The 13366-nt window shown below is 41.6% G+C and overlaps 1 long non-coding RNA gene across 1 annotated transcript in view; it reads right to left on the bottom strand.

Moving 5' to 3' along the window:
- LOC103477299 (uncharacterized) overlaps nucleotides 1-13366 on the bottom strand; it is a 111915-nt gene that overhangs the window by 82261 nt on the left and 16288 nt on the right. The gene's annotated exons all lie outside the window — the stretch shown is intronic.

Below are 13366 nucleotides of genomic sequence, written 5' to 3'. Positions count from 1 at the left end.
AGTGGGCAACTCCAGAGTGRAASTACGTCCAGCCCCTCTCAAGGAGACTGGTTCCAGAACCAGAGCCATGCTTCGAGGTGAGGCCAACTATTTCTAGCTGGAACCTCTCAGCCTCGCACACTAGCTCCGGTTCTTCCCCACCTGAGAGGTGACGTTCCATGTCCCAAGAGCCAGCTTCTGCAGCCGAGAATCAGACCGCCAGGGTCCCCTCCCTCGACTGCCGCCCGTTACACACTGCACCTGACCCCTTTGGCCCCTCCGACAGGTAGTGAGCCCATTGGAAGGGGGACCCATGTCTCCTCTTCGGGCTGAGCCCGGCGGGGCTCCATGGGTAAAAGCCCGGCCACCAGGTGCTCGCCATCGTGCCCCACCTCCAGGCCTGGCTCCAGAGTGGGGCCCCGGTGACCCGCGTMCGGGCGAGGGAACGCTAGATCCAAGGTTGTTGTACATCATAAGGGGTCTTCGGGCTGCGCTTTGTCTGGTTCCTCACCTAGGACCTGTCTCCCTTGGGTGACCCTACCAGGGGCATAAAGCCTCAGACAGCATAGCTCCTAGGATCATTGGGACACTCAAACCCCTCCACCACAATAAGGTGGCAGCCCGAGGAGAGGCCTTTTCAATCAATAAAGCATAAAAAAGACACCTTCTCTTGGGCCTGTATAACCTGTTCCTTCCCTGTAGTTTCACTTCTGTTCTAATAAGTAAATCCAAAAATCCTGAATCGTGCCTACAGAAAACACAGGAGAGAATAGTGGGATTTAAACCGCAAAGAAAAACAAAATTGTGTCATAGCAGCTGGAAATGTCTCCCTGCAGCTCATTCCTTCCTGTGCTTCTGGGGATATGTTATCTCTGAAGCTTATATCCATTGAAACCAATATTAGCAGTCAGGAGAAACACAAAGATTAGATATTTTACACACACATATGGTGCAAAAATAACTGCTGCTATGAGCGGAGGCGAGTACTGGAAACTGTACTTGCAAAAATCACAGCACAGCAGATAAATATGCGACTGCCTGCTAACATGACACAGTTCCAAAACTAAAGCTGGCAAAAAAAAATAAAAAAATGCCTTAACACGGAGCCAATATGTGCTAAAGAGACAGAATGGAGCCTACTGCTAAGTCTCCAAATGGTTCACAGGTGGAAAGCTTTTAATAGCAGCGTGCACAAGCAGCCGGGGCAGCGAAGATTCATTTCATTACAGCCTGCTGGACAAGTGAATGGTTAGAAAATCACCCTACACAGCAGGCTCAGTGCTTAATCCTTGGAAAACATAATTTCTCAATATAGCTAAAGCTGAAAACAAAAGTCAACACGGAGCTCTGCGGCTTGTGGTCTCTCAAGGATGACTTTGATATCTGTGTTTTCTTCATTTTGCCGAACACAAATTTGCCCTGAGGCTTATTCATCCAAAACCCTGAAACCACACAACTCAAACATCAAACCACAGAATACGTGCAAATGATGAACCGCCAAAATGTCCCCGCTTTGCAAAGAGGCATTTCGTCTGATCTGCAACTGGTTCTCTAAGGGGAAGCACACGCACACACACACACACACACACACACACGCACGCCCTCTCTACTTGCTTTCCACTGTCCAGTCAAAGTAATAGATGGTGAATTCTGTTGCTTACTCATGCATACAGCTGACAAATTGTCCCTCTTCGATTGCGCGGTGTGATTTGTGAGAGATGGAGCAAGACAGAATGAGCTGGCAGCTCAGACCGAAGGAGGGATGCGGAGACGCAGACAAAAACTAGTCCGAAAAGGTCCATTTGAAGAAAATTATATATCTGAGGGCTTAAAGGCCGCCGGAGTGCAGATGAGCTGCTTTTAAGTGTGAGTGCACGGACGTCTAGAAAAGATCAAAAGACTTGTGAGACACTTCTTCCTTTCCTCCTTTCTTTGCAATGACCTTGGTGAATCCAGCAGTATGAGCCTTTGTGTGTGTGGTCTTCCAACTAACAGAAACAGCATCAACAAAAGCAACAAAATAAATTGTGAACTCATAAGTCACAAAAGTGTGATCTGATTACAAGTTTACCTGTGAGATATCCACATAAAGTCCAACAAATCTGCTTTTAATAGCTTAATATGACACAAATACTGACCAGTAGTTACCACTTACAGTCCAATGGCACACTTTGATTATTTCTGCCACTATCATCCGCTGACTAAGCATTTAGCTTTAGAAGAACTTTGTTTCATTTTTAGACATTCAGATTTGTTTTCTATCAACAAAGGTTTAAAGGCAAGAGCATTGTTATAATTATAAGCAATTTCCTTGTGCAGATAACTGCAGTTAGCTCATTAAATATCCAGCCTAAGAGAGTGTTAAACCATCACTAACAAAAAAAAAAAGGACAGAGAGTGTTAAACCATCACTAACAAAAAAAAAGGACAAAGAAAAGAGAATTACAATATGACAGGGCAGCGGTAAAAGAGAAAGCAATCTTTTCTTCAGGACAGCTCATTGTGGCAAGTCTACCTGAACTCTACTCCCCCTTTCCCTTTTCAAAGGATGTGCAGGAGACTGGATGGGATTTTACAGTCATAAATCTGGACCGAACTCGAGCCGTACACATTATATATTTGTCTACGTTGTGGATAAGCAAGCGAGCTCGACATAAATGTGCTTATCTCTCTGATCGGCTCTTAAGGCCAGAGATGTTTCCGTTTTTGAGACTCGAGCAGCCGAACCACTGACAAGGCAGTTCGACCTGGCAGAGGCAGTGTTTAGAAAGAACTGCTAAGAAAGTAGAAGAAATGAAAAAGAAACAGAGTGGTTATGACTACTAGTGAATGGAGCTTACTCAGGAAATGGAGCATTTTAGACGAGGCCAAAATGGTCGATTGGGAAGGTCGATCAGCTATGATTCAACACAGATGTGAGGCTCTCGCACAGCTGATTTGGGTTTGATAAAACGTTTGCCTTCCTCTACGTGTTACTGTTTAAAGCTGGCTGCATATTCTTTGCACATAACATGGTGCGAGTCCATGGGGGACTCTGGCAGTCAAAAAGTTCACACATGCAAAGTGCTGACTTCGCAACACTTCAAGAGGTACCACTTTAACGATGCAAAACCACGTGGCAGCAGTCGCCCCTGACAGACACAATATGGCACCCACATGTCTATGATGCCATCCAGATGAGCTGATTTAAGTGAACTAGATGACAAGGAGTCATAATGGGTCTGCTTAACCAACTGGTTTTTGCAATCTATCCCCAGTTCTTATATGCACATCACAAATGATCTCAATGTGGCAGTGATTTCTGCTAACATGCATGCAAGCGTTTTATGTAAATTATTTGAGTTTAAAATTAGTCGGTGGAAGTTATCAGAAACAGTAGGTACCTTGTAAATGCACTATTAACTGTAGCCTCTGTTTCCTTTTACAAAGTGGTCACTGAGCCACACTTTTCTGCTGATGGTCTTCTGAGTTTAAGTGACATAGCAATTTAATGTCCAGGAGGTTATAGCCATTTGACAGTCGAATTAGTATAGCAAGTATTTATTGAAGAACCATAAAAACGGTGTCTGATAAACACTCCTCAAAAAGTATTCATGCCTCGTGCAGATAACAAAACTGGATCAGAAGTGAGATATCAACATTGCCGTCTTGCATTGCTTTGTAAATTTTTGTGTGAAACAGCCAAAAACTTCTGACCAATCATACAACATTTCTCAGAGTTCTGCAGAAATTGTTCACCCAGGGCCAGTTATTGAGTTCGTCAGGCGGATGTATCTCTGTGAACAAAGTGACACAATTTTCATCATACCTCTATGTCAGGGGTGGGCAATCCTGGTCCTGGAGGGCCGGTGTCCTGCAACTCTTAGACGTCTCCCTGGTCCAACACACTTGAATCCAACAGCTGAATCACCTCCTAAGTGCAGTCAGGTTCTCCAGAGTCCTGCTAATGACCTCATTATTTGACTCAGGTGTGTAGAAGTAGAGATGCATGTAAAGGTTGCAGGAGACCAGCCCTCCAGGCCTGGAGTTGTCAATGAGAGCTGATCCCAGCACTATGGTACGTGGGAGTCTTTACGTGTTTCAGAAGGACTTTGTTGAAAAAAGTGAATCTAGAAGAAATTCACCCAAAATGAAGCACCGCAAGTGAAACAGTTTGTTGTTTAGTTTGCCAAGTACCCAAACATATCCCTGTCTACCACACTGACACATTTACAGAAACTTTCCAACATCCCATGTTATCCTGCACCAGGTCCTGACGATCGACCTCAGTCAAACTACCAATTCCCTGCTCCATGAATTTGCTACTATTAATATCAGAGGAAGGAGAGCTTGATTTGGAGTGATGGTGTAACAAGGGGGGCATGGACTAATGATGAGTGGTGTCATTACACTCAGTAATAAACCATGTATGGCGACATCAAGGGTAAAGGGCCAGTCCAGCCAGTGTTGTGGAGAGACAGAAAGGTGTTATTCCGGGCATCATGATGTAAGAAGCAATCATATATGACTTCGGGTCACATCTGGTACTAATTTGTAGGACCCCAGAGGTACAGCACCACATCAGTGCCATTCTGTGTCTGCATATCTTATACCTCCTGACACAGCACAGTGGTAGAGTAGTTTTTTCAACAACACCTGTCCACGTGTGTGTCTGCATCAATCTGCCAAATCTGGAAGACTGGCTACAACGGCTGTGGACAGACTCACTATAAATCAGGTGACAGTACGATCCCCCTCTGCACTGAGCCACCAGTCGTGTCCAGGCCTGGAAAATGCAACCTTGTGCTGACAGAACTGGACATTGCTGTCTCTGAAATCCTCTTATCTGACGTGGATAACGATTTTAAAACAATTCAATATGCCGCATTCATGTGTTTATTCATGCTCCATGTTGTCAATGTGTGGCTTTTCTTTTGCTATTCTACACCCACCACCTCCCAGTTTCAGATTAGGCCACAGAGCATTTACCACGAGTTGAGTTAATCCGACCTCTGGCATTCCCACCCCCTTCTGCACACAGTATCTGTGACAAACGTGTGACAGTAATCTTTCTCCGACACTTTTATGATATGTTTCTTCCCTTTCTTATTGAACAGAATGGACATGTGTGTGTGTGGGGGAGAGGAGGTGATGTGGCATTGTCGACTATCGTTCTGACCCACCAGTAGCCCCGTGTGCATACACCATACACAGAGATACCTGGACATGAAAACGATTGCCCCAGGAGGAGACAATGCCGACTGCTGCCAGCCCTGGAAACGCTGGGTTGGAGTGAAGAGCAATGCCTTCCCTCCCTCGTCTCTAAAAATAATTCCACATAATGCACCTGATAATAGGTTTATGCAATAATGCACCCATGCATGGTAATGCATCCACCCCAACATAGTAGATGGAACAAAATGCCGAAAGTGGCATGAAACCCGAAAGGTTCAGTTGTGACAAAAACAAAAAACATTATGCAAATTCCTGGTTAACATGAGAGGATAATAATATGTAAGTAAGCTCTGCAGATAGATCTGACCTCAGTGGCCTTTCACAAATAAAATTAAAAATGACTTTTTTTTTTTCAAATCAAGACAACTGTCTTCATTCCCTGAGGGAGGGAGAGGTTTTAAAGGTATTATTGTTGACAAAAAGTGCCTTTGAAATTATTGCTTTAACATATATTTGTCCTTTAAACACAAATTTTATTTTCTAATACAAAGTGGGGTTATTTTGTTTGTTTTCATCAAACACTACTGATATTTTGGACATTACGTCTATTTGTTGACTGTGGTAGAAATCCCAGAATGTCACAATGCTATTTATGTGAAGCTAAAGCTATGTGTAAGGGAAGAGATACAAAAAAAATTAAAAAAATAAAATAAATAACAGACAGAGGTCAGGATGAGGTCCAACCTCCAACCACACACCTCGCCTGAGTTACGATGACAATACCACCTGTTCATTGCAACTTATTCCTTAGGCTTGTTTGAATTGGCATGCACAGAGGAATTTATCTCTGTGTCGAGCACAATGAGGAACATTGTGTCTGCGTGTGTGTCGGTAAGCAGAAGGTAGCGCTCCACACAATAGGAAAGGAGCCAGATTTAAGAGCACGGTCGCTTGGTGCGCGCCAAGCATCTCCATAAATCCTAATACACATTCCACATTCCCTGTGGGACACGCACAGGAAAAAAAAAAAAAAAAAAAAAAAAACACAGCAAAAGCAAAGAAAGGGAGGGAATGAATGCATTTTCTTCTTATCTATCTGTCTTTCACTCTCTTTCCCCAGTGAGAGAGACAGAGGGGAATAAATGGCTCCCCTCTCCTCTCCTCTCTCCTCGGTGTGGGCTGACAGCGCAGCAGATGGCGGTTTAAGCAGTGAATTTATGAGCGCCACAATCTTAATGTTGCAGAAAGAAAAGAAAAGGACTCGCATCAAACGCCACTGACAAATGCACTTGCTAATATTAATGCACTCCTCATTCATCCAATATGCTGGCTAATTGCTTTTCTGTACACAGTAATATGGCACCTGCTGCTCAAGTCCGGTGCTCCCGTCAGGAGAGGGGAGATCCGGGAGGGAGGAGGTGGACGTGGAAGTGGAGAGAGATGAGAAAGAAAGTATCTCTCCGTCTCCCCCCCACACACATACACTCCCTCCTTTTTTTTTCTTCCTGTGATGGATGCAAGGCTCTGGATCATGCGCCAGACCTGTCAGTGTTCCTAATTAAAATTTTATACTTACAAGCTCAGAGAAACGAAAAAAAAAAAAAAAAAAAAAACGTGGAAAGCACTCAGTAAACAATCACTTATGAGAGGAGAGGAGGAGAGAGGCCATCACAGAATAATTCGTGTGGTGCGGCACACAAAAATCCAATTTTAAATACGGCATCATACACTGAAAAAAAAAAATCCTTGGACTTTATTAGTGCTTAACAAGGCCGCGTTGCCCACAGATCAAACCAGACTCCAGAAGGGCCTGAAAAGCTGCAAGCCGCCCACCTTTCCAGCAAAAAAAAAAAAAAAAAAAAAAAAAAAAATCGGTATCGGAAAGAAAAGCGACTCTTTTATGGGCTCTTGTTGAATTGCTGAATGTAATAAAGGCACAGAGGCTGTTAGGTCGCATTGCTATGTCACCTTCAAAGTGTCACAGACTAAAGCGGCTCCACAGAAATCTGCTGAGAAAGTTGAAATGGCTTAAATGTCTTCAGGATTTATCAGGGCCTCTGGTGCTGATAGGACGGCTCTCGTAAAAATTAAGCTGATCGTTAATAATTAAAAGGAATATTTCCACCAAAACTCAGTTGAGACCAATCAATACGGCGCCGCTCATTTATCACAAGTTATTCAGGTTTTGAAAATACAATTAATTTGCATTAATATAATTTGCATTCCTTATCTCCTGCATCAGCTTTCATTTTTTTCCTTCTTATTTTCCATTTGAGTTTTTAAAGTCAAACAGATGAACATCATTATTTTTGTGCTTTGCATCATGTTTGGGATGCCCATCTGGGGCCCCCTATAGCCTCACCATTATCTGCCCTCCAGCTGCTGTTAAATGCACTAAATTGTAAAATAATGAGTTTGTAAATTGCACGCAATTACGGATGCAAATTGAATAAATCCTCCGAACTATAGATTGTCCTTTCTCCTCACATCAGCACCTAATTGATGCATAGAGAGCAGCAGGTATTTCTCAGACTCTGGGGTAAGAAACTGAGTATTCTGTTTTTGTTGTTGTTTGACTGGCTGCAGAGAGATGAACTGTGATTTGATGGAACAGAGCGCTCTGTACCAGCTGAAGTGAGACGTGCTTCATGCAAAGCCATTTGCTTGGTAAGTGATCAATCTTTGCGATGAGGGAGTGTAGCATCTAAAACAACAAAGGAGTGGGGGTCTGAAGTGAAGAGACAAAAAGAAATAAAAAAAAAATCAGAAACCGAGGTGTTGGGGTAAAAATCTGAACATCTGAAGCAGAAACAGGATGAGAGAGGAAGAGTTAAAACTTAAATGTAAAAATGTGCTACACAATCTAAAAGCATAAAAACAGCTAATGCTAAAATGTAATTACATGTTTTTATAACATATGTACTGACATTATTAGTCTGTTACACAAAAAGGTTTAGCAAGAAGAAGTTAGCTAATTGACTTCTAAGGTAGCCGGGTCACAGTAAGCTTTTACTAATAAAAAATTATTTTAGGAAAAGTGGACTGCATTAATCTAGGGTTCAACACACGACTACCAGAGTTTTTTGCAAATGGAAATATTTCAAAACAAGCCCTGAAATCAAGACAAATAAAGAACCCAGAAGCATGTGAGGATGAGGCGAGTCGCGACCTTATGCTACGTGCCTTAATCTTCTGAATTATTTTTAACACAAAACCGCAATAAATGTAATAAAGAGAGTTTTCTGATTAACAGTGTCCAGCAATAGGCAGGGGAGGGGAAGACTAAAGATAAAATTGAAAACATCTTCCTAAATAACTTTAGTGCTAAATTAAACTGGATCAGGTATAATGTATTTTATAACAGAGCTGTGATAGCATGAATGTTAATATTTGAAAAATAATTATTTAGTCTTACGTGAATATTTGTTGATGTACTTTTCTGTTGTTTTCTTCAGTATTTAACATTGTCATTACTTTTGTTGACTCATTTCAATCTAACAGGTCTATAATTTCCAAAATAGTTGAAGCAATACTCATCGCTACAGCAGAAATATTTCATACTCTCTAACAACATCCTCTATGATTCCAGTCACCAACTTGCTATACAAGCTTCTGCAGAAACCTGTTATTAATCTTTCTTTCCTCAGCTAATTATTCTGCTCAGAAACAACATATGTTTGTTGTAATAATGAGGCAGCAGACTGATGGACTGACCGTATCCCACTGAGCATCCGACACATACACACCTGCTTTTACTGCTTCTTCCTCCCGGAGTGTCTGCGTGCGTGGGTGGATATTTCAGATGCATTTACCACATCTCTACTCCCCTCGATTGTGTGCATGTGTGTGGGTGTGTGTGTGTGTGCATGTGCGCGTGAGGGGGTGTGTGTATGTGTGTGACCAGCCTAAATCTTCTATGCATGAAATGGAGAACACTTTGCACCTGAAGGCACACGTCAACACGCCAAAAACAGACTCGAGTCGTATTCGGCTATTCACACACACAAAAAAAATAGGAAAAAAAAACAAACCTTTCCACCCAGTTCACCATGCGCACATACAAACAAATTCAATTGTACTGAGTGAAATAAGAATATAAATTTGTGTGCTTTTCATTCAGTCATTACAACTAATACTATCAACTATCCCCCATCATAAGACAAATATCGTCCATTGGCTTAATTATTGCTAAGTCCTAGCAGTATAATCTTAGAAGTAAGTCTTGATTAGTGAAATTCAAGAATGAAAGAAATATGAACTTATAGCTGGTTAAATTTAGCTTTTGGCTCACAGGTACAGCTGATCTGATTCCAAGCTGATTTTTTTTTTGTGGTGTGAAAAGTGCTCCAAAAAAACTGAATTCATCACAGGCACAACCGCGAGTCACATGAAAACACACAGCGACATCACCACTGTCATTTTCATGAGAGACATACTACCCACAATCCTTTTCCACGAGCCAACTAATTAGCCACTGAAAGGTCAAATAAAGTCAGTGTGATTAGGGAGAGGAGAGCGAAAAGGGAAGCGAGGGAGGAAACAATACAGGCATGAAGAACAGTAAGAAGGCGGCTCACATACATTTAGTTTTGGAGTCATGCCAAGAAATGTGTAGGCCTTTTTTCTTTTTTTTTTTTTCATTCACACATCCAGTCTATCCTCGCTTTCTCCTTTTACTCGGAGCTTTAGTCCAAAACGTTGGCTTCAATTTTTAATGAAATGCTTATGTTGTAGCACCTGGACACGCTGGCTCGGAGCTGGCCCATCAGGTAAGGCATCCCAGGAGGGTCATTAAATACGGAGACTTGGTGAGCAGCAGGACCTGTCTGGGTGCAGGCCATGGTGATGCAGGGCCTCTTGAATTAAATGCACTGCAGACACACATGCATCTTTTTTTTGTTCTTTAATTAACTTACATACTTTCAATGCAACTAGATACTTTGCATTGCGACTCTTTTGCCACACTAACTTTGCATCTCAATTATTTTTTATTTTTTTAATAAAGCAAGTCAAAAAGTGAATAAGTTAATTCAACAAATTAGAATATATTTTCTGATGAGGTTCGTTTGTCAGATTAAAAGTACATTTGGAAATCACAACCTTAAAGCAGGTATTAACCATACTTTCATTAAGCCCGCATTTATATATTAAAAATATTTTCTTGTTGATTTAATGCAATATTTTAATCCTAAATGTCATTTGGATTCAATGTAAGAGGAAAAACACAACTAACAGAAATAAAGGCTTGAGAACATCAGTCTGCATGTAATGAATCTACATAACATGTTCCGCTTAGGGAATTCAGTAGCTGAAATAAATTAACTTTTCAGAAAAAAATGAAGACCTACCTAATCTAAGCTGCTAATATTTTTAAAATCGTGTTTTATTTCATTGTTACTACTTGTAATTTGATTTTAGTTATACAGTTAAAACAGATGTACCTCATGTCTTGGATGTGTGTGTGTGGTGGCTCTTGAAGCAGTGACTTTAGCCACAGTTTATAAACCCAGACATACCATATACAACGATGAAGAATGCTGGTGACCAACATACTGAATGGTTTTCTGTTTGTATTTGGGTTTTTTTTTAGCTTAAGATTCTTTTTATCAACTGAAAACTTTTATTGTTGATCCATTTGCGTGAGTTTTGGACATGAAAAATATAACATCTTACATATTTAAAGCTCATCTCAAACCATCATTGCTTTGTCTATCACACATTTTCCTTCCACTAAACTTTCCAAAAAGATACATAATGTTTCTGTTATAAAAAAATATATTTATTTATCTTATCAGATATATATATATACTTATTGGGATTAAGTATTCATCAACATCAAAAATAAAAAAAAGTGGATATTTTTAGTTGAATTCTAATTATTGAAATGCACCTGTATGTCTTTGCACATGCATGCACTGTGCGTGGGTGAGTATCAAGTGAAAACATGACATTAGAGGCAGGAACATTATTCCCAGAGAGTCTGGTATGGTGGTCTTGCCGCAGGCTTCTCCCCTGGCTCAGTGTAGAGTCAAACATCTCCTGTGGTATAAAAAAAAAAAAAAAAAAAACCCAAAACAACAACAACAACAGCGGCGGCAGCGCAGCGGAGCGCGCCTCCCTGTCAGCGGCAAAACACAGCGACGTGTCGGATGACAACAACACTGACACTGCACCTACTGTGCACTCCCAACCTTTGGGAATTCACCGGAGTGAGAAGCCCGTGTACACTCGGCGTCATGGATCCGAGTGATGTGGGGTATGTGTCACATCGCAGGCTTTTCCAGAAGCAGCATATGTTTTGCTGCACACCAGCGCAGAGTTCTCATTCACACACAGACAATGGCTGTGCACTTGCCCTTCTACCTCAACTAGCCTGATCCCTAAAGAGGAGAGGTGTTTTAAGACATTCACATACACACACCGACACACGCACACACACATGCAGACGCACGGTAAGTGGACCTGCAGTCTAATGGAGTTTAATTACTCCCAGCTCATCCATCAGGGGCTCCAGTAGGGGAGTGGAGTATTTTATCACCACTTTTAAGGGTTTATTAGTACAAATACACTGTCACCCTGCATTACCACTGCAGCGCTTTAGGGTGCCATGCCCTCACCACATTCATTACAATCTCTATCAATATCTATCAGAACTAAACGCTCCCTCTGTTTCCTCCACAGTCCTCCTTCGACGTTCTCTCCCTTCATTCTTCCCATTAATATGAAGCACTGACTCTCCCTAAACCAGCCTGTCCTCCCCCCCTCACCCTCCCTCCTCTCTGTACGTCCTTCCTTCACCTCCTTTGACACACGGCTCTAAAAGTTTCACTCCATTCATCGTCCAGCTCTCATCTCGGGCCTTAGATGGACGGTGCTTCGCCTGACATTGCCTGAGGGAGACTTAAGGAGCAATGTGGTCATTCCGGGGCCAAAAAGAGGAGGTGTAAGAGTCAGGAACAAAATTTCCAAATACAATGCTTCCCTTTTCAAAATGCTAAAACGGTCTAATTTTTTACATTTAATGTCAAATTTGGAAAGAATGGAGATTAAAGTGACCTTGAAATCAGGTGGTCCGAGCATTAAAGAAACGACCAATCTGCAGAGACTATCTCTAGGGTACAGAGTGGATTGTCAGAAAAAGAAAAATATCCAGTCAGCAACCGTTGTGTAGAAAAAAATATCTTGTTGAAGTCAGTGGAGAATACATAAACTGAAGGCAATGCAGAACTGACAATGTGTGAAACTTTGAAGCAGACAGATTAGAGCAACAGAAGACTCCAAAAGGTGCCACTTATTTCACCTAAGAACAGATAACTGAGACCCACGTTTGCACGATGAGAAAATTATTACGTGTTTGAAAGAGTCTCAATTTCAGCTGTGAAGTTCAGATGTAGGGTCAGAATTTGGCCTAACATATAGGAAGGAATTCATCTAGACTTGCATCAATGTGTCATTGTGATGTCGCAATAGTGTGGGAGACATTCTCCTGCCAAAGATTGGATCCTGAAACTAAAAGGTGCCTCCTAACAATGCATAAAGCTGTAAAGTCATCACACATTATCTGCCATATAATGAGTGGTCTTCTTTCAGAACGCTCTGTAGGCAGCTGAGGCCTGGGCAGCCAAAAATGGATTCTAATCCATGGAGATTAGTTGCATAAATTTGTTGTTTAACTAGCTCCACAGTTCAAATACCAATCAATTCAGCTGTGTTTCTTTTTCATAGCAGCTTTGGCTCAGGAGAATATAACATTATCTCTTCTTTTGTGTCTAAAAGCATTGTGAGAGTATATTAAACCTAGATTCCTGACATTGACTTCTGCAGGTCACAGAAGTTGTTGAATGTTCACAGTACTCACTCCATGCCAAAAATCTAACATAGCTGGCATTTAAATGGCAGTTTGATCTCTTTAATGCTTTTAATTCAGGTTTATGACTACAGCATTTTACTAAAACTGCACTAGGAAAGGTTCTGAATGACGTACGTCTTGACGTCGATGCACCAAAAACTCCAGTTTCTCTGGATCTTTGTGCAGCGTTTGACCCAGTTGATAAAACCATTGGCTTGGTAAAGAAGGTGGGATGACCTGGTTTTGTGCTGCACTGGTTGAGATCTTATTTGGTTCCCCAGAGCTCCATTTTCGAGTCCTGGAACATCTCCTACAAAACCTATGTTGATAAAGTGCAACTCTATAATTATGTTTGACCACAGTCCACTGTGCCCAAGTTATGAA

The sequence above is a fragment of the Poecilia reticulata genome, linkage group LG15, assembly GCF_000633615.1.
Source record: "Poecilia reticulata strain Guanapo linkage group LG15, Guppy_female_1.0+MT, whole genome shotgun sequence".
Taxonomy (NCBI): Eukaryota; Metazoa; Chordata; class Actinopteri; order Cyprinodontiformes; family Poeciliidae; genus Poecilia; species Poecilia reticulata.
The sequence above is the reverse complement of the archived record's forward strand: the minus strand, read 5'-3'. Positions and strand labels throughout refer to the sequence as shown.